Here is a 25,446-nt window from a genome sequence, read left to right as displayed (position 1 = left end):
TATCTTTGGTATCTTGATGTAATCTGTGCATACTATAGTTTAAACCATATGTAATATACAATCTGTAATTGTAAACAAAATTGTCTTTGATAGTTGTGGGCTACCATTGTACAAAAATGAGTAAATTTTAGGAAATTTGTACAATCATAAGTTTCAAAATAAATAGTTTCTCTCTTATTTAATGATAAAAGCTTACACAAAATCCACTTTTAGTATTTAGTGTTTTATTGCAACTTATAAATGTATTTATTTATTCCAAATTTACAGAAACTTCGAATAAAAAGTTTAATATTTTTTATGTCTCGAAGGGATTTTTTTTTGGCTTTACATGGCAACATCTACAAATTCGCATGAACGCAAGATGGCTGCCAATTTATGTGAATGCAAGGACGAGTAGAAAAGTGTTATGCGCTTGTTAGGTTTAATCCCGTTTATATTGTGATAATAACGCTACGAATATTACATTATTTTGTGTATGTGTTTTCGTGGTATTTGTTATGAGTTATCGATGATAATAAAATCGTATGTGCAATATTGCGTTGGAAGGCAGATAAAATGTTCAGTGTTAAATTGTGATTATTATTTAAGCTGTGTGAGTCGTTTTTCGGCTGTAGTTATGCTTGTTATTGGATGATACCGGTGTTACTGTCATGTAAGTAATTTTTGAATGATTCTTTACAATAGCTAAAGCCTTTACTTTTATTAGGCTGGTAACCTAATTGACTATATCAGGTAATCATTCGTGGCGTGGCTTAACTGGCGCCGGCTAGCCGGCCGTGCGTGTCTCACAGCTGTTGGGTTCACACGTTGCCAACAATCGAGTTTTTATGATATGACCCGAGTAGGACGTCGTAACCCCTATACAACTTCGTAAACCAGCGTCCCTTTGTTAAAAAAAACCTTATCGAAACCTCGAACGAAGCTTGTATCTATTAGCCGCTCGGTATAATTTTAATCAAAAAGTTAAAGAATTAGTCTGTTTTTATTTTTTATACATGAACCGAAACCTATCACATCGCATTTAATACCTATATCTATCCCAACAACTCTTTTCTTAAGTTTCAGAAATACTTATTCTTTAGCTTAGCTTTTAGCAACAACAAATATATGTATTAATTAGCTAGCCTGAATTTAGAAAACTACACGCATTTTATTAAAATAGATTAAAACATAAAAAGCAAAACTAAAATTATACTTATACTATAAGCACATAAATCTAATATTTAAAGTTTATTGTAGAACAGTAAAATAAAAAAAAAATGTAAAAGTGTAAAGTACTTAATTTATTTCTATTTTAATAAATATCATGAAGTTTCATAATAGAATTATTTAATACAAATAAGTAAAAAAGTGATTCTTAACGTTAAACTTAACTTTTTCAATATGCTATATATTCTTAGTAAAATTTTATTGTATTCTTAAGACTTTAAATAAATACTATTTAGATAAGATACCAGTACACTCTTAGATATGCACAAGGCATGTCAGTATCTTATTTATGTATAGTTCAATGAAAATGGTAGGTGTATTATAAAAATGAAATAGAAAATAAACAGGTTTTGTCTGTATAAAATACTAAGAGTATTAAATTAAACATTAAAATAGTACAAACATGAAGTAGAAAGAGATAAGTTAAAGACTTATATTTAAAGTTTAAATTTTCATTACAATATTCTGTAATTGACAATAATGATTGTTATAATAACAAAGTTGATCACTTGCCATGGAAATGTCTGTTTCTTGGTGAACTTATTTTTATTAAAATCTAAACCTTAGCATGCATAGCAATGCTTCTTAAAATTTTTGTGGAAACAAGTAGGTGATAGGACTCTGGCTGCACATATATTAACTTTTACACAATTGCCAACGATAACTAAACAAAATTTCAACTTGGTTTAATGATATATGAATACAAATAATACAATAAAAACAAGGTTTTTTAATTTTTTATATAAGATAAATTTATATAATTAACTTCTTATGATTATTTATTAATTTGCAGAATTTAGTATTTATTTGAAATTTATAAATAATTTTTTTACATAAGAGAAAATATTTGCAGTTACCTTGAGTTTTTCTTCTAAAAACTTCTTAATATATCCTTGAAAATACTGCTGTATTACCGTAAAGTGTTTACCATCTACTCCATATGGTTTCACTCTTGTCAAATGCAAATGCACTGTCTCCGTATATATTATGGTATATATTTTTAAAACTTTTCTATATGTGTTCTCTAACCCGAAAAAAACAACTTTGAATCAGATTTATTATATATGCCTATAATATTTAATATGTTTGCAAAGTTGATTTTATTGACAACACCAATTTTTATTGTTGATGTAAACTAAAATTATGCAAATAAGTTCATTCTCGCTTTTCCTATTTCATGAAATATTCTGAATATCGATGTGTCCAGAGATTATCAATTCAAGTATATCAATGTAACTGTAATTTTTTTTAATGCTTTCAATAACAAGTATTTCCAAGAAAGTGAGAGATTTTCAAGTCATTGTAAATTATGTCTTTAAATATATAAACCTAATCATAATATCTGATAGAAAGTAACTAGTGATCTAAAATAAAAATATATTTATTATCTGTGCCACTATGATTTATCGATCAATTTACTTATCATTGAATTATAATAAACATATTTTTTTATTAATCTTTCAAAGTTAAAATTTGTTTCAAGTTTTCAAGGTAGCTTACAAGTTAATTTAAAACTTTAATAGTACACATTATGTAACCAATGAATATATTAAACTAAATATGTCATACTTGAAAAGGTAATTATAAATTTGTCTGCACAGGCATATAAATAATTATGTTTTGGTAATGTATCTTACACAACCGCTTACTGCCTACATTTTTTATGACATTTATTTATTATTAAATGTGAAAGTAAGCTGATCAATTTTCATTCAAGGATGCTCAGATATCTGATTAGATTGTCATGATATTTGTTATAGATAAGGAAAAGCTAAAGCCCTTATTGAATTATTATTTTTGTTTTTTTTCGGCGATCGCGTGACTTTTTTTATTTTGTTAATACTCCAGTAACTTTTAATTCAATCAGATGAACGATATGCGAAAGCATAGAGTATGTAAAAATAAAAATCAGTTTTCAAGATTTAGTGTAAACTGTAATATATTAAGGTAAAAATATAACATACGTAAATATTTCTTCATTCCTTTTTTTTCTTAATTCATATGAAATTTACGTTGTAAATGTATTTATGCATTATAGTTTCAGATACTAAGTTGATAATAATTTGCCGCATTGTTTGAATGATTTAGATACGCTTATTTAATATCCATGTGAAGAGCCTTTATAATATATGTGTACAATATAAATTTATATTATATAATAATAATCCTTATCTTACACTTAACAATTTCATTCAATAATTTTCACTCTATCAATTTGATTCGTATCATTATAAAACTGCACTATGACTCTTTTATGTGTCTGGTTACTATGTTTAAGAAATAGATCGAACTCACGATGAAATCTCGATGTCGCATGTTACATATATGGCGTGAAAATTTATAGAAAATACTAATATTTCGCTGCTTGTAAAACAAAGATCGATTCGTTAATTATGAGGACCTGGTATGATGTTGTTTTTTTTATTATACAGTTTATTCAAAAATCAGAAACATGAAGAGAAAGTTCTTGAGTAATTTTTAGGAACTTTTTATGGTTACAATTACTTTTTTGTTCGACCTACTTATCAGTCTTTATAGAATTAAATAAAGTATACTTTTTTTATTATTTTTTTATTATTCTTATATTTTTAAAGGAAAATATGTACAGTAACAGCATGTTAATGTCCCAGTGCTGGGCTAAGGCCTCCTCTCCTTTTTGAGGAGAAGGTTTGGAGCTTATTCCACCACGCTGCTTCAAAGCGTGTGGGAGAATTTCAATGAAATTAGACACACAGGTTTTCTCACGATGTTTTCGTTCCCGTTAAGCACTAGATGAATTATAAGCAAAAATCAGTGGTGCTTGCCCGGGCTTGAACCCACGATCATCGGTTAAGATTCACGCGTTCTAACCACTAGGCTATCTCTGTACAATATGACGTAATTACATGTTAAATAAATTAAAAAATCTAGATCAACATTTATAAATAATATTGTAGCTCGATCTATATCTGTGCGAGCATCATACTCGAAATGGTAGATATTAAGATGTGGCATCAATTTGTTTGTAGATGTCCAGTTCATTTTTTAAGTAATATCTAAAAACCATTTCACACGAATAGGCAAATAAAAACATAGCCAAAGAACGAAAGATAATGTCCTCCTGACCGATTTAGTCACCGAGTTCATTCGAAACAGACCAGCAACAGTATAATACTACTTAATGGTAAGACTTTGTGCAAGCCCGTCTGGTCAGGTACGACACGCCATCACATATTTCACCGCTAAATAGCAATTCTTGGTATTGTTGTATTCTGGTTTAAAGGGCGATTGAGCGAATGTAACTACCGACACAACGGACGTAACATACGGTACACAAAGTTGGTGGCTCATTGGCGATGTAAGGGATGATTAGTATTTCTTTCAACACCAATGTTTTTGGACGGCGGCGACCATTTACCGCTCCGCTTAACCTATGTTATAAAAATACATAGTGCACAAGTGTGTCCGCAAATCCAAGGGCACTTTTATAATCCGAAGGCACGGCAATTCGATTCGACCGTAGATAATTCATGCACAGGACCGATGATAATGTTTTCTGAGGCACGGGAGCGAGAACATTAATACAGTCAACTACCAAACTCCTGGCAACAACGTAAAAGTAAAGCATACTTATTATAAGAATCGTATATAATTTAATTTGTTGTGTTAATAGCTTTTTACTTAAATTGTTGCAGCAATATAGATTAAAAGATCAAAGAAAATAAAAATGTTTTAGCATTGTGTTCGTTCTCCGACAGCCCTAGGGTTTAAGTATCTAGTATTAAGTCAATTGGTAGCTGTTGTCATCTGAGTCACGACATGTTGATAAAACAGAAATCCAATCCATTAGCCACTCTTCGAGTGATTGAGATCCTTCTCTGAATATTAAATGTTTGTAAACATTACACACGGCTTTTGTGTCACTTGTACGGCCTTATTTTACAGAATTAACTCGAGTTTGAATAATTTATTATATGCTAGAAGACGTACTTACTGTGTTGTATTGTTTCCGAGTTTAAATTGCTTGTTTGCCTCCACGAAGCTCAGTAATACTTATCATGGTACGATTAGTTGCAGATTATGTTCTTCAGTCTTTCCTGTTTAGGAGGTGCTCTAGTCAGTCATCTTTTGGATGCAGAAATTACATATAATTCTAACCTAACCGAAGTTATTCGTCAAATACACTTTTGACAATGCAATTACTTCTCACTGTAACAAACAAATGTTTCTAAATGTATTATTTAATTAAATATGAGTATATTTTATTAATTATGCTTGATATTCTTCAATTCAGAATCAGAGTTATGACCAGCAGTTGAATAACGTCTTTGATTTAACCTTTATATGTACATAATAAATATTACACTCATATAAAAATGTTAACAATTTAAAAACAAATAAAATAATCATATTTAAATTTTGCTAAGTAATGTCAACGACACAAAATTTACTTAGAATAAATAATACTTAATTGCAAGCAACTAACCCGTGTTTGGTATTCATTAAGTAAACATTGTACTTATATTTAATTTATATTTCAAACAGCGTCAGTTTTGCCGAAATATTTGACTAAATTGCAAAGACGTGTAAATAACGAGGTTTAAGTAATACGATTTACTAAATGCAATACAGATTTTTTTTTTATAGAATAGGAAGGCGGACGAGCATATGGGCCACCTGATGCTAAGTGGTCACCAAACGCCCTTAGACATTGGCATTGTAAGAAATGTTAACCATCGCTTACATAACCAATGCGCCACCAACCTTGGGAACTAAGATGTTATGTCCCTTGTGCCTGTAATTACACTGGCTCACTCACCCTTCAAACCGGAATACAACAATACCAAGTACTGCTGTTTTGCGGTAGAATATCTGATGAGTGGGTAGTACCTACCCAGACGAGCTTGCACAAAGCTCTACCACCAGTAAAACGAACGCTGCGGTCTAAGTAAAGTTACATAGGTGTTAGACGAATGGAAAATTAGTAGTTAATCGTTAATAATGGTTAAAAAGTTTTTATGTTCTATACGAAAATAGTCTAACTTTGAATTAAAAACTATTACCTAAAGTTCGTTGTCTACGAGGCGTAATACAGAAAATAACATTGGCTTGATACTTACGTTTCAGACGAATACGAATACCGTATATAAGGGTAAACATATGAATATGATAGATGACAGCATTACATGTAAAAAACAGGCTTAAGAACGCCAAATGAAAAGTTAATAGGGCGTAAGAACACAATACTATTAGAAGAATCGTTTACTATAAACAAATGCTACACTTAATATTTTCAATGAGATTATAACCGAAAGCAGATGGTAATTGTTAAAAAATTTGCAATGATTTGCTATTTAGTACGTAAAGTTCTATATCATCACAAGCTATTGGGAAATTTTAAGTTGAACTTATATTATTAAAAAGGTTAAATGCTTGTCTATTATTGGAAACTGCAATGTTAAGATGATTGCCATGTTTTATCCATTTTCGTCATTTTGGCTATGTGTAATGTTATCTATTGCCGAATCGGTTCTCAGTTAATATCCATTTAGGGCAGCGTTATTGGAACCCTACTACTAACCCTAGTGTTCCATTGGAAAGTCAGTATTATTCATCGTGCTAATGCCCAATAATTTTTTTTATTTATGATGTCAAATTATCGAATGAAATGCGATATATGACCAGATAACTTCCTCGAAAATGCATTTTAATATTTACGAGAGTTAATTAATCCAAGTCTTTTACTTTCATCTCAAAATACTGAGCATTTTATTTCTTCATTTAGCTTAAATAGAAATGCCAAATAAAAATATTCAGTGATCCATGGGTTCATAGTTAAGGAACCGCTGATTGGTATTTAAACGGTTCGTAGCTAATTAAATTACTGTCTACATAATAACGGCTTGGCAAAATATAACACCTTGTCTTATTGCCTCTACTGGTGACAGGGCTGGTTCATTGATCACGATTGCGATTCATAGAGGAAATGCCGCTAGCATTCTTGTCACCATTCCACGCGGTCACAATTTGTATGGTAGCTTTTTGTAATTGTAGGTATCCTAAGGCTTTAATGTAAATAATTGTGTCATAAATTTATTTATTAAAATTGTATTTCAAGAATTCCACCTATAATCGATTTTCATATGATTGTAAACATTATTTAAAATATAATTTTTTATGTTGTTTTTCGATCTGTTAATATTATATTAAGTCGGGCTTGTAAGTGTTTGAGGTTTTCTTTGGGTGCGATGGGGAGAGGGAGGATTAATTTGGACGTCGGATTGAGTAAAACTGAGTTACGCGCGCTTAAAATTGTATAAAATTTTATATTAATATTATTAAGCTGATGTGTTGCTTTTTTATTAATCTCACAACCTTTGAAAATATATGTTCCGTAACCGTAACAGCCTGTGAATGTCCCACTGCTGGGCTAAAGGCCTCCTCTCCTCTTTTTGATGAGAAGGTTTGGAGCTTATTCCACCACGCTGCTCCAATGCGGGTTGGTAGAATTCACATGTGGCAGAATTTCAGTGAAATTAGACACATGCAGGTTTCCTCACGATGTTTTCCTTCACCGTAAAGCACGAGATGAATTATAATCACAAATTAAGCACATGAAAATTCAGTGGTGCTTGCCCGGGTTTGAACCCACGATCATCGGTTAAGATTCACGCGTTCTTACCACAGGGCCATCTCGGCTTTTTTTTTTTTTTGAAAATATATGTTCACGTTCATTTATTTAGAAAGATTATAAGACGTTTATCGCGGGTGAATCCGCGCTGGAGAACCTATTTTGATATGAATATCAATCGATATTTAATCAATTTGCGTACTTCCTCATCCTTTTTTACAGGTAATTAGCATTACGATTAGACAATCTGAATTATGTGGTAAAGATTAACGAAACGTTAACAGTCATGATTCACGCACGTTTGTCGTACCTATATAGGTCCTATTACGACAGAGAAGTGTCGATGTATTCTTAGCGAGCTGCTTCGTACGCGACCTGACTTTTGCCTCATTTTGATATAATTTGTCAATCTTTATATATTATTATAATCTTTATACCTTTATTATTTATGCTTGTATTTTTATTTCATTCTTAAAGGTGTGGGGTTAGAATTTGACAATTAAACCGATTGAGCTAAAATGTAATAGGTGCTCATGACTATTCTATGTAGTATACGAGTAATTAATTATTTTACCAGCAATCAGTGTATAATTAGTTCAGAATAAAGTATAATTTGATTTCTAAAGAACGAAACGAAGATCTCACCCAAAATGTTAACCTTAAAGCCTTAAACCTTGAGCTTTGCATTGATGACGACAATAACTTACGATTAGCCAAAACATTACATTTTACATATGTATAAATGTATGGTTTCTTTACTTTTTTCATGCTTATATTGAACAAATTCTACAGCAGAAACTTTATGAAACAACATCGTATCCCCAGATAGTAACGTAAGTGTTGTCTGAAATATTCTAGACTGTTTACACATGACAGCGCCGTCCCGTTCGCTGAGCCAATATTTGCGCAGCCGGGGATGGCATTAACCACTTACCGGAGACGGCCGTGGTGCCGTGCCGAATAAATGTATCAAATAATTTTGTATAGAACGTACGAATCGAATTTAAAGAAAGAGCCTTTAAGTAAGAGTTTTTATGTTTTGTGGGGTTTCAAAATAATAGTTTTTATTCGTGAAGTTTTTTGTTATATATTAAACTTCGTTAAGTTGATGCTTTCCTGTCAGCGTTCATTTTTCATATTATCGGATCATCTGTTCGGGTATGATTCGGAAACAACAGTTGTTTCCGAATGAGGCATCTTGCGGGCCGGCAAGGCGGGGACGGCTAGTACAGAACATTCTTCCCGACTGTACTGGCCGTCGTCGCGTTTGGACTCTACTACCACTTACCAACAGGTGGAGTAGAGTCATTTGCCATCCCGGCGCATAAAAAAAAGAAAAAAGTTGTATTTCAATAATATTTGACGCTGTAAATAATAAATAGGAATGCGATGAACGAATTTCTTCGAGTATTAATCGCTATTATTTATTAAATACTTTATTGCATAACAGTACAAGTAAAATTATATATTGTACAACAGTCTGTACTGTTGTAAAATATAATAGTAACATCCCGTGAATATCCCACTGCTGGATTACGGCCTTCTCTCCTATTTTTTAAGGAGAAAGTTTGGAGCTTATTCCACTACGCTACTCCTAGACGGGTTGGTGGAATACATATGTGGCAAAATTTCAGTGAAAGTAGACACATGCAGATGTACTATAGATGTTTTCCTTCACCGTCAAGCACGAGATGAATTATAAACACAAATTGGACACATGAGAATCCAGTGGTTCTTTAAATGCCCGGGTTTGATTCATGTGTTAGACCATTGGGGCATCTCGGCTATCGTACAAAAGGCGGGCTTTATACTAAAATCATTCTCTACCAGACAATCTTAGGAAGTGCTCTAAAGAACGTTTGTAAGTGTGCAAAAGAAAATTAAAAGATTTAATAGAAAAACGGTTTATTAATACTTAAAACAAGCATGTATGTATACGAAAATAAAAAATATGCGTATTTTACATGAGCTTAATAATACGTTGATGATGTACGATACATTCACAATTGTGTGCCGAGTGCGAGCTTTTACGCCAACTGCGATTTGTATGGAATTAAAAATGCACAGTCTGGTGACAGTAATCGTAATCGCAGTTGACATCGACGCTATCGAATTTGTAAAAAAAAAAAACTCGCGCTAGGCACATAATTCATCGACTTATCATATTGATTCAATAATTCTGAAAATGATGAGCAAATGAAAGTTCTCGTGTTACATCGTTCGTCTTTCATTTGAGTTATTCCATTACATGTCAATGTTTCTGAGTTTCCTTGAGACATAATATACTGTCTCTAAAAATACCACGATAGCCTTGATCAGAGAAAAATAATATCTATTAATCTTTTAAAGTAATTTAAACTTGTCAGTTTATAATTTTACATTAGATTTGTGCCGGTTTGTTAGAAATCATTAATAAATAAGGCATTAGTCGATAATAGATCATACAGATAAGTGACAAAAAATCGCAGTGATAGATCTTTTAGATAGTCTGTTTATTTTCATCAAAATTAAATTGTATTTTATTAAGACACGGGTCTTTCTAGTTTAGGGTCCCAGGGTATTTACGAATGGATGTATAAAAACGATTTCAATAAAGATTTTTATTATTATTAAAAAAAAACTATTTAGGTGGAAAATATTAACAACTGAGCATCTTGGCGGTTCTCCTGGAAAGAATCTCCATTCCGTTGGCTTTATTTTAATATAATCCTGTCAAATCACGATTCCAAAGTTCAGGTCGCACGTTACCTAACCCGAAAGGTCTCGGTAGGTTCCAAGGTTTCCAAGTAGGTGCCCCTATTCGAGGACTTTAATTTTTAATATCAAAGATGTTTAATACGAATTGAATTATTCAAAATATACATTTTGCAATTCATATAAATGAATCTATTTGATTAATTAAATAAATATTTCATTGAAAATATTTAAATATCATCTTAGCCACATCAAAGCGGGATGATTTGAATACAGGAGGGGCTTCAAAAGACTCTTATCGTGAAATGTAATCGTGTTCTGTCGGAACGAGATAATTAATCTAGTTTCAACATTATCAAGTCTAATTACTAAATAATTTCTTTAATGAAATGTATTTATCCTCGGAGATAATTTAATCAAAGAAATGTTATTAAAATGTTGCCTTAAGTACTAGCATAAAAGTAATTAAGTATTTAAATAATAACACATTGACTTTGTAGAATAGGGAATATTTGATTTCGTTAATTTATAAAAGAAATATGTAAACCTTTAATAAGGTGGATATCATATCTCAATTGTTTGACTATCAAATACATTTTTTTTTAAATCGAACTGGTTGATACTTTAATTAACGCGTTCAAACAAATAAACACCTGAGCTTTATAATATTAATATAGATAACAATTAAAAACTACCAAAGGAAATAATTGATATAATTACTAGTAGGCAAATGTTCTAAACGATAATAATTCGATACGCTTGTATAATTAAAACCTATCTCAATACGAATTTACGTTCTGATATTTCGAACAATGGGTGTAAATTGTGGGGCGTCAGTTCACCTGCCTTCGAAACACCTGGTTCTATATAAGCTATTCTTGATGGACCCCTGTCGTTAACTATTTATTGTAAATTCTTAATGGGCTGGGCATGCTTTTGTTATCAGATGTGTATTCTGAAAAAGGCAAGTTTTATAGTTAAACCCAAATACGTTTATTAGGAACAGAAGATTTTTTTATTCCACTTGTAAAATATTATTTTATTATCTTAGTATTTTTTTTAAATGATTTTATTTAGCTTCAATTGTGTTAATTCGGAACTGTGTATGTATTTTTATTTTTAAAGTTTTGTTTCTATATTGTTTATATTTCATTTTGTTTTCTTATACGTTTTTCCGGATGAATTTGCATTTTTCTTTGAATTCACGATTATAATTCGAAAACTTATATATGTTAAATTATATATGTTAAATAAGGATATATATTTAATTAGGCCAATGTCAGAATAAAAAAATATTATGGTTCTTTCGCGGTGAAAGCTAGTTAAACAAAAAACATCTGTATACGTTTTTAGATCTTAAAATAGTTACAAAAAAGTCATTAACTGCATTTATAACGATTTAAGTATACACTAATCATAGTAACCATACTATGTTTAAGTTAATTAGCTTGAATTATTTCCAACACTGTTTTGTGTACTTATCAAAATAAATATCTACTAAAATAATTTACTCGATGTTCTCTTTTTATATAAACAAATTTTCATATGAAAAAAAAATACTTTATTTGGACGTACAATTTCAGTGATATCGTAGTTTGAAAATATACATTTTATACTTAATTAATTTTACAGTGAAGCCAGGCGAATGAATAATGTTATAATAGAACTACAAAACAAGACGAGCCGGTTGGCGTGGTTGGTAGTATATTTGCCTTTCACGCCGAAGGCTGGTTCGATTCCCACCCAGGACAGACGTTTGTGTGCATGAACATGTCTGATTGTCCTGAGTCTGGGTGTAATTATCTATATAAGTATGTATTTACAAAACAAAAGTAGTATATGTAGTATATCAGTTGTCTGGTTTCCATAGTACGAGTTCTGCTTAGTTTGGGATCAGATGGCCGTGATGGATAAATGGCATACTCAACAGTATCCTACTACTAGAATATAAATAAAATATTAAATGTAATGAAAACAAACTCGTTTCATAGAGACAAATTTATTTTACTTATGATAATGATACAACATAACTGAAATTACATCATTATGTTATAACTTATAATATACGAGTTTTAATATAATGTATATCTGACCTTGAATTTTGGTCAGGACAACTAACCACATAGTCTAGCCATTTGTGCAGGAGATATTATTAAAAAGAAATATGTCCACATTCTTAAATCTTGCATGCGATGAGATCAATACGGCACGAGTAAGATACCTCACCCACTTAGCTAGATTTAATTATATAACATACTGAGTTTTTTTTTTATAGAACAGGAAAGCGGACGAGCATATGGACCACCTGGTAGTAAGTGTTCACCAACGCCCTTAGACATTGGCATTGTAAGAAATGTCAACCATCGCTTACATATCCAATGCGCCACCAACCTTGGGAACTAAGATTTTATATCCCTTGTGCCTGTAATTACACTGGCTCACTCACCCTTCAAACCGGAACACAACAATATCAAGTACTGCTGTTTCGCGGTAGAATATCTGATGAGTGGGTGGTACCTACCCAGACGAGCTTGCACAAAGCCCTACCACCAGTGAACGTTGTTTAGAGAGAACGCAATTATTCGAATCTTACCCAGAACATCCGGATCCGGATTATTAGGCAGTCAATTATACGTTTATACAAACAGTTGTTGTCCCCTTAAGGTCCACTACCTACAGGGGATTTAAAGGATCTATTCTTATCTATATTTTGCAATGACAAAGTACGTATTTACAATAGTGGTAACAATTGTAGTAATTTTTACGTATTACTAATAAATATATCTTTTTTTTCCCCTTCAAACTAAAAGTTAAGCTTGTGTGGGCGTGTAAGAGTGGCAAGGTAAAGGTTGAAGGCTCGTTTTCGATCCGTGGCTGATGAGCTACTTTCGTATCTAATAATAAAAGAAAATGTTAATAACTCTTTAAAAAAAGCTTTTGCTCGTTAAGAAAAGAACTGAATTGCGAGATTCAACGAAATATAACAAAATACCTACGCATGTTATTTACGAATTTCCTTTTTTATAAATGTTATAATGTTATACACGATGTTTGACTTCTTCTTTAGCATGTTAAATTGCTGTTGATAGAAAAAGAGAACAGTTTTAACTGTAATCCGCCTATGCAACCTTTATTAGTAAGGTTAAAATACAATATTGAACAATTTTACTGAAACGTTTGATCATTTAACCGTTTATAAGCTACACGTAAACTTCTATGGTTCCATTACTATTCTATATACAAGCGGACCCCGGTGTACAGTTAATATTGCGAATGGAACGATCCATCAAACGTCGACACTGAAGGATTAAGCGCTGTGGATCCGCTGCGGGCCATTGATTCAGCGGCTAACATCGCTGTGTATATTTATATATCATTATATAAAGTTACCCGCCCCCATTTCGCAATAGTGATTTCAGGGTATAATGATATATGTATATATATCTATTCGCTTGTCCGTTCGTACTTAGCTTACTAAATACTTAACTACGACGTTTTACTTTTTGTGCACTAAAATAATTAAAAAAATACCAATACTTCTTCTTATAAAAGGATGTGTCGTTATGGAGAGCTTTTTAAAAAAAAATATTAATAAAATAATCTAAATATACGCTGTTCAAAGTCAAAATTACTTTATTCAAACACCTTTCAATAATATCATTTTATAAGATTAAATGTTACCTATCATCGGCTCGTTATGTTGATTCTACTAAGAGCCGACAAGAAACTTATTAGTTACTCTTCATAAATCATATACAATAAAATTTCTGTATGCTGTATGAAAATAAATGAACCATTTTTTTAAATTAATTATTAATTTATTTATTTACCAGTAAGCGTTTTAAGAATTTTGTCTCCCAAATCATTATAATTATTTAATAATAACAATACAATATTTAACATTCAAATAACATCGTAAAAAAATTGCAATAATGTCTTTAAATTTTTTATAGAAAGTTATTTAGTATAGAATTCGTTGGTTGTTTATTAAGGATAGAATGACATGTTGCAACCACTCGGTTGAAGAGACAGTGAGCCGAACAGATAGTAGACATTTAATTTAATCATGCGTGGTTCCGAGAGAAACAACTATTGCTTCACGTTTTTAAAGTTCATATTATTTACTTCTCTAGAACATTCCTAGAATATATTTAATCCAGACTTCACATTTAACATTTGCTATTCGCTATTCGATCCCTCGTAAATATGTACATCCTATGCTAATGTCGACATTAATTTTTAAACAGGTTGGTTTTAAAAATATTAAATGATTTAATGAATATTTATATGAAATAAGCTAGTTTTATAGCTCCGAACTTCAATGATGTAACCGGTTTTAGTATTCATTCAGACGTGTCGGACTGTAGGTTAGTAACCATATGACTCATAAACGGCATTTTATATACAAAAGTAAATAGATGATTAGAAAAATATACATATATATATATATACACACACACATATATATATATATATATATATATATATATATATATATATATATATACATGTAGGCAAGCGCGCTCCATCTTGGACTGTATTATCATTTACCATCAGGTGTGATAACAGTCGAGCGCTAGCTTATATATTTAAAAAAAAATATTATACATAAATATGTAAAAATAAAAAATTATACCCCTTTTTAAATATATTGAGCATGGGAAGGAGTTTAAGCAATGAAATAGTAAAAGTTTATGCAGAAATTTAAATAGAATTGTATATTGAGCAACGTTTATAAGTAAGATGTTAGTATTTTTACTCGTACTGTTAATATGGAATATTATAAAGAGTTTTGTCCAAACTAAAAGGTCAAATGTCTTTTTTTAATATTTCCTTGCGTTTTTTTATGGCAATATTGACTAGGTTTTGCGTAGTTTAATTAAATTTTTCCTAGCTTTCGTATTTTTTTAAATGACTCGAAAAATAATATACACACTCATATGAATGTCAAGTCTCATTTTTATTTATAAGCAATGAATTGCAGTCGTATTTCGACCATTAATTTCGGCCGATTAATTAATGCATGTAAATATGGTCAGTCTAAGAATAGTAACTATTGAGTTTCTTGTCGGCTATTTTATTATGTGAGTCGGTGCTAGTTTCTAATTAATATTATAAAACGACTAAATATCATACTTAAATTCTTCTTCTTCTTCTTCGTCGTGACACTTTTGTCAGAGCGGTCGTGGTCGCCATGAATTATTATGAATTATTCGGCGCAGATGTTATTCGCCTCACGAGCCTTCGGTCCTGGTCCTGGTCTCCTCGGTAGGGGGTCCTGGTCTCCTCGGTAAGTCGTAAATACGTGTAATGACGTAGGTACCTCATTAGATGAATTCGACTTTGACCAAATCATACTTAAATAAAGCACAAAAATTATATTTTATATGTTACATATGACTTTATGCAGTATCAAAAACGGTTATATAGAAAGGAAAATTGGTTTGATTGGCATTTCCGTTTACTCGTTAATGAGATTCGCTTTGAACACGAGATCACAGTATTTGCCGCCTCCCTTTACTCGCTACGTGTATGCAGTGTATATACAAACCAGTACGCACACATTTATATATAAATATATATATGTTTTATACTTATTTGTCAAGTGCATGTGATAATTATAACTATTTTAAAGGAATTAATAATAATTTAAGTATGTACAACGAAGACCCCTACTACCTACGTACCTTCCTACGTAATAATTTTGTACACGTAAAAAAATAGTCAATCGGAGGCTGAAGTGCAAACGTGGAAGACGTATAAATACTGCATATTTGTACGTATAGACCGAACTTTGATTTTAACGTAGACACACACATACTCGAGTCGATATAAAACCTTAATTGTTATTAAGAGGTATTAGTGTTCAACATATTGAATTTATAAATATGCATTCGATTGTTTTTTTTTATCTCCGATTCAAAAGATCAATTCGCGACATCTGTGTCCCAGTAAACCCTGATCAAGTACTTTACTATTAATGTTGATACTTGCAGATAGGTAAGAAGTGTTTCTAATAAACAATATAGACCATCCATTTAGAAACAAAAAAAAAACCATAAAACTTACGATATCGGTTGAGACGACCGAAGGGTGACTCGCTAGACGGGACGATTTTTTTAATCGATTGAATAACGTCGATTTTATTAGATTTTGATTACAATCTCGAATGTATATTCTAAAATTTGCAATCGATATATCAGCGATTGTCAAATAGTTCTCTCGATAAAAAATATAAGCCCGAATTTACGGCGCCGGCGAATGAGATAATGAATGTTTATTTAAATATATTTTTATGAATTATGTTAAATATTACTGCGGAAATCATTAGTTGTGTCGTATTACGATAAATCGTTTGAAATTGTCACGAACATAAAATAATCTACTTATTCAAGGTTACACGAGTAATAATCGCTCTTTCGTTTTATATCTTTTCTATCTTAAGATTTTATTAGTAGACATTTAAAATCGAATATCAATTAATTAATTTAGTATCAAAGATGCCGTCGAAATTCCAAATATAAAACTTATGGTCCAAACTGCAGTTTAAATTGTTTTTTTTTTTTTTACAGAAAACGCTTTATATTAATTATGATAAATTCTGTGTGGCAAATGAACAACGTATTTATTGATTATTTTTCGTAATTATGTTATAAACATTACGTAAACTGTTTTCGTTCTGTTTTATAAAATAAAACTATTGTTTTATTATCGATCGAAGATCACAACTTTTGATTTTCCAATTTAATTATGTACATATGTATGTACATAAATATGCAGTTTCTTTTTTTCATATGTTTTTTTCTTTTTTGATTGGTATCTACTGACGAGATAGAATTAAAAAAAAATGTTCGAAAAATGTTAATTAATGTATGTTTTTATTAATGATTGTGGTTGATTTCGGCCTTCGGACAAGCACTAAATAAATTCGTTAAGCAAGTTGTTAGTATTGCAGAACTGTCTCTTGCACTTAGTTGTGGCTACGTGCGGGGTGTCAGCTTTGCTCTGCATACAGTTTGCGACGCTAATTAGCCTTAATCTCACCTTAAATATTCACTTTCAATTTGTTGCAACATAGATACAAAATTAATTGTTAAATTAAATATAATATGTCTATCATAACTTCAAGTAATGTTTAAAATGTAACTTTAATTTCTATTGTGAACGATGGAGGTAATTTTTCCTACTATATGATTAGTAAATTAAAATTTAATATTTATATCGATGATATTTGTAGTAACGGCTTACGCGTAAAGGGTAAAATTATAGAAGTTTTAATTACACTTTGTTATAATATCGTATTCTTTACTGATTGTTGTTAAAATCAATTTTAAATAAAAGCGATTGTTTGCTCTTCTTGAAATTGTTATAATTTTAATCATACATAATTAATATCATATTTAAGTGCCGAAATAAATATGATTCTGTTGCGCGAGAGCTCGATAAAGACTTTTGTTATTGCTCGAGTATGTATTTATACGTCTCTTCCGCCATAACGGTTTGTCTGTCATGTTGGAATCCTGGTCGAGTGTTGGACTACCCACTAAATACCTGTACTCTACGCTCTCCGTCATAGTAGGACCCACGGGACGTCATGAGATCGCTTGCGCATACTACCTCCGATAGTATGTGAACCAGCAGGGTTTTGTCATATCGATAATAAATATAACAGAAACAAAATTTGACGTTGATTAAAATTAATTAGCATTTTAGGCCTCTGCCTCGAATTTTGCGGGCAGCGGGGCGGCGGCGGCGGCGGCGCGGCAGCGGAGCGGGCAACGCATACCTGTTCTCCAAACTAGCGGGCAGATCGCGCGGCACTATAGCGGTGTAGTGTTGTGTTCGTGGTTGTGTTGTCGAGATATTTGTTTTTATTCGCGAACGAAATGTCTGAAAAACGGCGACATCTTTTTGATTCAAATTTATTCCTAACGCTCGATTTATTGTGGGCAAAAGAAGAAGTGGATCCCTACTATAGGGCAAGGAAAATAAATGGCGAGTTTTATCGAAATTATGAAGAACAGAGACAAAATCCCGACAAATTCTACGACTAATAATTGGTTAATTATTCTTCTATTTTTATGATTCACATCTTTGCTGTTCCATATGGGTGTCCTCTCAAAGATTGCCTATTTTTATGGTTCACATCTTTGCTGTTCCATATGGGTGTCCTCTCAAAGATTGCCGAAATAATTAGCTCTTGCACGTCCGAAGACATTTTGATACGTCACAAAAAAAATGTACAACACTGTACCTACAATGCAGACGCGCAACGCGGGCGGTCACTTGACTGGAGTGCACCGCTCGTTGCCCGCCCCCGCGCCGCTCCTGCACCGCTGTATTCGAGGGCCGGTCCATTTGATTATACGCGTAAGATCCTGCCGCTCCCGCGCCGCCGCCGCCGCCGTTCCGCTGCCCGCAAAATTCGAGGCAGAGGCCTTATATATAACATTATAGTATTGTTTTCTTATTTAAACTAATGATAAAATCAATCATGTTCTCTAGTATTTGTGTATATATGTAAAGCTCTCGCTTGAGATGTTCTCGGTTATTTTTAACGTCATTGTCTATTGTAATAAATATGTCCACAGTTACGCCCACGTTACTTTTTCAAGCCGAACAGAAGTAATGGGTTCCATTTGGAGTTTCTTTATACTGGTTACGTGTTCCGTGTGTTGGATAATGTTAAAATTATACTCGAAGTAATAATATTTTAGGTATCATTTTGTTTTAAACGTTAGATATGATTTATTCGAGTCCATGTGATCATGTTATCCTAACTAATATTATGAATGCGAAAGTGTTTTTTTTTGTTTATTTGTTTGTATTCACGCTTTTACGTCTTAACTACTCCAATACAGAAAATGTCCTAGGCTACCTACCTGCCTCCCTCCACGCGTAAGGAAATTTGTCTTATATATAAAAAAGAGAAATTGATAATCACAACTTTTCCTACGTTTCGATTATCAGTTTCGAAGTAATCATGATGTTGAGTAAATTTATATAATATTTGTAAATTAAATCTTTGTATTATCAATCTAGTTCATTACATGTTCAAATTGCTCTTGTTCTACATATATACATGTATATCGAATTAATTTTGTTATTTATAATAATATACGTAAAATTTGTTTTTTTTTTTCTATTTTTTTTTTTCTATTTTCAAGTGCATTGAAAAAAATACGCCCAGCGAAGCAGCGGTTAGATACTGTTATGTATTGGTTAAGTTGTTTATAAAATATTCCGTAATTGTCGGTCTGTGTTTGAAGTTCGAAATGGCTCGCAAAATATTTTTTTTAAAACTTTGTATTAAAATGTTGACATTTAAAAGCTGACGTATGATACTACTGGAATATCCATCTTATAATAGTAAGAAAATAATAAGCGCTATAATATTTTTTTAAGGGTTTTTGAACCACATGTAACCTCTTATTTCTTATAGTAACCACTTTTTAGCGCTGTAATATTATTTCTTGTGATGAATATTCCTTAAAGGGCATAATGACTTTGGGTGTGACGTGTTCACTTACTACACCCGATGACTCATTTGCCTGTCTGCATCCGTCCTATAATGATAATAAAAAAAAAAGAAATTGATTAACATTTTATGAAACACTAGCTGACCCGTGCCCATTTCGTTGGAAGATTTCTTAATTGTTGATAATATATGACCAATAAAAATTACGATTTAACTTATTTTTTTAATACAAAAACCTACTTTTTGTGACTTAAATATTAAAGTTAGACATATGCTGTCGCTGACTTTTTTGTAGGCATTATCAAACTTTACAACTATTCTCTAGAACTCAATCATATATCTCTCATCGTTAAGAAACGTTTTCGTTCGACCGTTTTTTCTTAGACTTACTTTGCAAATCCGACTACCACGAAAGGCTTTTCATTTTTCGGGTTACTACTTATGACATTCACAAATAATGTGGCTTTCTATCGGTAAAAATAAATAAATAAATAAATAAAAGAATTTTTAAAATCAGTTAAGTAAGTCCAGAGGTTACCCCCTACAATCTCACAAACTTTACCTCTTTATAATATTTGTATAGATGTATTTGAATTCGGAATACCTCGTTTTATTTTATACTATAGATATCGCCCTCGGCTTCGCTCACCCGTGTTCGTCCTTGGAGTTCAAGCTCGCTTCACAACAATTTTTATCAAATTCGGTTCAGATTTTAGCCTTGAAAGCGTAAAATAGAAAGATTATCGCATTTATAATATTAATATTAAATTAAAAAAATTAAAAACAACGACAAATTTGTCGGATACCGATTTTAGAATTGTTGTGATTCAGAAAACATCGAAAACATCCATCTAAGTCTAAAAATATCTCAAAAGATTCTCGACCTATCTGGAGGCGGATTGCACTTGAGACTGAGAGGACTACATCGTCGGAGTTTCGCTCTCAGCTCTCCAAGACCGTACTTAACTAATGTAGAGTACGCCGTTATCTCATACTTTTTGTTGAACTTGAATTATCTATATAGGTATTGTATATTATAAATTTTATAATGAATTTGTCGTGTTAACTTGATTGTCTCAAAAAAGGTTTTAGTATATAACATTATCTTTATATATATAAGCGAAATACAACGAGATCTCTTGAACTATCCGCCCGATGGATATGTCACAGTTCCACCTTTCCCGACGTACATTTTTCTTCTCAAGTACGCATGGGAAGCCGTGACGATTCGCTAGTTATATTTTTATTTATTTTATTAAATAGAAAGCCGACGCTGTATACATTTTTTTTTCATATTCTAGAGTACAATCTTAAATATAAAAATTGCATACCTCACTTATAGGCTAACTTAACATGCGTAGGAAAAAAATAGTACATTATTTTTATTAAAACTTAAAAAAGATAAATTACGTAAGCAAAAAAAGAGGAACTATTTATAAAAACAAAACATGCAAAAAGTATAACAATATATGTAAAATAAATTATATATGTATATATAAGTAGTAGCGCTTTGCAGTTCCACCCTCAATTAATTTCGACTATTGACGTGATAAGCGCAAATTTGGTGTTGTTGTTTTTAAAAATAATTTAAAAGGAATTGTGTCATTGCCTACCCTTATAATATTATATTTTTTAACATGTATTTAAATTATTTTATAGCCTTATCTTATCATAGTGTAAAAGAGGTGAGAGATAAATTTATGAATAAATGTTATGCGTAATTTGTATTAATATATAAATGATACGATTGGTCTTCGGTAAGGGGTCGCAAATATTTATTGAGATAGTCCTTTCACGTTAATGATAGATTTACGAGTATTTTTTTTATAAATAATGATTTATAGTTCGGATATATTACGTACAATACTTTGTATATCGAAAAATATGACGCGATTGACAACCATCGCTTCTTATAAATACTTATACTTTTGTAATGTTATATATATAATCAGCTATCAAATATATATTATATTTGATAGCTGATTATATAAACTATATGGTATTAGTATTCGATGAATTAAATGCGAGGTATATAAACGTAATTGTGTTTATTTTGCCTGTTCTTCTCTTTTGAACTTACTTGCCGATTACAGCTTTACATTTATGGAGTTATGTAAAATGATAATTGAAAATAGCTTGAAAGAGCCTACTTTTTTTTTTTTATAGAATAGGTAGGTGGACGAGCATATGGGCCACCTGATGGTAAGTGGTCACCAAACGCCCTTAGACATTGGCATTCTAAGAAATGTCAACCATCGCTTATAGCCAACCTTGGGAACTAAGATTTTATGTCCCTTGTGCCTGTAATTACACTGGCTCACTCACCCTTCAAACCGGAACACAACAATATCAAGTATTGCTGTTTTGCGGTAGAATATCTGATGAATATAGTATACTAGGATTTTGATTTTTATACTACTTGTGAATCTAATGATTTAAAGAAAATCAGATGATATATTCGTCATCGATGCCTATAATTTAAATGATTTGTTGAATCGTTTGCGTAACCTTGACGATGTGGTAATTAGGGTTAATTGATCTCCAATGAGGAGATTAAGCATCATTAAAGTAACTAACGCAGTGGATAATTAACCCGGACCAGCAAATGTGACTTTTATTATTTTAAGTTTTGTATTTGTATTCTTCCTAAAAATTGGTGATCGCGAGAAAATACCCCACTGCTATACCAAGGCTTTAATATTAATGAGACGCTTTTGAGTTATTTCCACCAAATTGCTCTTAAGCGGTTCCGTGGCTACGCATGACGATGTTTCCCTACACCGCCGATGACCAGATTAATTTTGATTGACACAAATTAATGGCGTGAAATCTCAGAGATGGTTGCGCGGATTTAAATAAGCGCTCTTCGGTTCAGATATACCCGTTTTATCTATCGGGCCATCTCGGCTGTCTTCTTCCCTAATACATATTTACTTATACAATCTACGAATTTAAAACATTATGAAATAAACGAAATAGTATTGTAAAGGAATTCCGATTTCATTCTTATTACAATGTCATTAATTTTAAAGATTAAGATTAATTCGCCATATTCGTGTACGAAGATGACTGTCACATTTATATATATACTTAATATGTTCCATGTTTGACAGTTGATAATAATGACAAATGGACGCGATTACGTTCTATGAATTAGGAGGCCCCTTAGGTGTTGTTATTAGTTTGTTACACTAATTGGAAAGGTTTATATCTACGACTATGGTGGAATACTCGTAATTGTTTAGGAGATTCGCGCAAAGGACAAGAGACTTGGTAAAATTACCATTTACCCATATCAACAGTAATCTTAACCAATCCTTACGCAACGAAGTGAGAACCAAGCGATACAAGATGTTATATTCCATACAGACAGTATTTGCGAGGTACAATGATAATAAAGTCTGGTGGCTTGTCGTTTTCCTACAGCTGGTCAAATACCTCCTTTCCTTTTTAGGAGACGGTTTGTAGCTTATTTCACCACGCTGCTCAAACGACATCTTGCAAAATTTCATCCGACACATGTAGGCTTCCTCACGAAGTTTTCCGTTTATATATTTTTTTTGTAGCGCAGCCCTGATTTATGTAAATGCATAACTTGTAATTTTAATAAAACATCTGTACTGTTTCCGTGTCACTTAGTTTTTATTTAAATACTTTGATTAGTATTATTAAATTGGAACCGCCATTTTACACATAAATTATCTTGACATCGTTTGCTAGAGTTTAGAAAATTGGTATTTTTGTTTTACAAGTTACAACATGAAATTGAAAGTTCATGGTTAATATAATACTAATAATACAACTGAAATCGCAAGGTTATTGTATTGTCTCTCTAATGATTATGACGGTTGGTACATACCAATGATTTGATTTAAAAAAAATACCAACAAAAAATTGAAAAAAAATTTTTAATTGTATCAACAAATTTTGAAAGATGGCAGACATTGACTTTATATTTTTTGCTTTTATTTGATTCAAATTTCAAAATATTTTCAGTCTAAATTCAATATCGTGATTTTTTTTCTAAAAGTTATAAACAATGATCACATACCATCATGCGTTCTCTCGCTGTCCTTCTGATTATCAATATTACTTCTTTAATAATGTCTCAATAGCGCAATAGTAATAGCGATGTAAAAGTCGCAGGTTCGATCCTGATCCTTTGGGCTATTGTCGTTCCCACTCCTAACACAAGCTGTACGCTTATTTGGAGGACTAAATAGGAATATTAGTTATTTTTATCGATCGAAGCATTTCTTGTATTCGTTAAAAATAATCTTATCACATAACGCATCGGCTTCTCCAACTACTCATACCTAAAGTGCAACAGCAGTGGTTTATATTATCAATAAATTGACAGTATCTTCGGATCGCGGTTGTGCGCAATTAATAGTTGGAAAACGTTTTTTTATATTGTAAGATGGGCGTGGCAACTCACGTTCTACCCAAAGCCAATATATATTACCAAGTGTAATATATTTACATGTAAAATCTCTTACGGAGATTATATTGCTGTTAAATGGAAGTAAAAATATTGGTTCTGTTGATGTATCTGGCAAAAAAAAAAAGAAATATAAATTGTGGTTACGTCATACGTCCAGCTCATGTCGAGAATATTTGAGTTACATAAAGGTGTTAATTTCGATAAATTTATCGTAACATTTCGTCCGTCATTGAACTTTTGACCGTGAGGTATAATTGGTCACGACGGCCGAGCCACGCCCATTTGTTCATGACAATTTTCATTATACAGTCCGTCATAATTGGTACTGAAACGGCCATCGGACGTGCTAATTAGAAGATTTGCACGCAAACTTAGTATCGTTACATGGACTAACTGTTGTAGTTGTGTGTCGGTACCTTAGTCTATTTATACTATATGTTAAAATATCCAGTATGGTATAATATCCACATGCAAATGTTAAATAATAATTTGATAAAAATATAGGTGGTTGTAAATTTCAAAAGATATATAAACGTACCGCGCGATGTCTGATTGTAGTGTTTCCTTTTAAATGGATTTCGAAACTGTAGAGTAGGCGTGAACAATTTACACCATGGATGATTGCGAAAATAATGGAGAAAGTGGGTTGTACATCAGAAGCCCACATGGTACCGCGTAAACGGTGTTAAGTGCTACGTGTTAGAAGCGATTTTTATATATTACAGTTATAAATCGTTTTTTTTTCATATCAAACTATATTTAATTTTCTATTAATATTTTATTTATTTATTTTCAACGCAGAAGCATTAAACATAAGTATCGATAGTTAAGAAATGTAAATACCCTGACCTGAGAAGAACTTGCGAAATAACCTCTGCGGTTTTTTTGTCGGTATTGTATTTTGTAATTGTTCGCAATTCTCAATACAAGAAAGAAATAGACAGAAGACGATCGTTTCAATCCCAAGATATCGCTCAACATCCTTTTATACCCAAAATTCTTGTTTTTTTT

At 31.7% G+C, this 25,446-nt stretch overlaps 1 protein-coding gene across 2 annotated transcripts in view; it reads left to right on the top strand.

Moving 5' to 3' along the window:
- Window positions 1-361: 361 nt before the first annotated feature.
- Window positions 362-25,446, top strand: part of LOC126777147 (uncharacterized) — a 152,683-nt gene continuing 127,598 nt past the window's right edge. For both annotated transcript variants that reach the window (XM_050500060.1, XM_050500059.1), the window contains exon 1: window positions 362-652. The gene's annotated coding sequence lies outside the window, so the exon portion shown is untranslated. The remainder of the gene's footprint in view (window positions 653-25,446) is intronic.

The sequence above is a fragment of the Nymphalis io genome, chromosome 22 (genome assembly GCF_905147045.1).
Source record: "Nymphalis io chromosome 22, ilAglIoxx1.1, whole genome shotgun sequence".
Lineage (NCBI taxonomy): Eukaryota > Metazoa > Arthropoda > Insecta > Lepidoptera > Nymphalidae > Nymphalis > Nymphalis io.
This window is presented reverse-complemented; position numbering and strand designations above follow the sequence as displayed.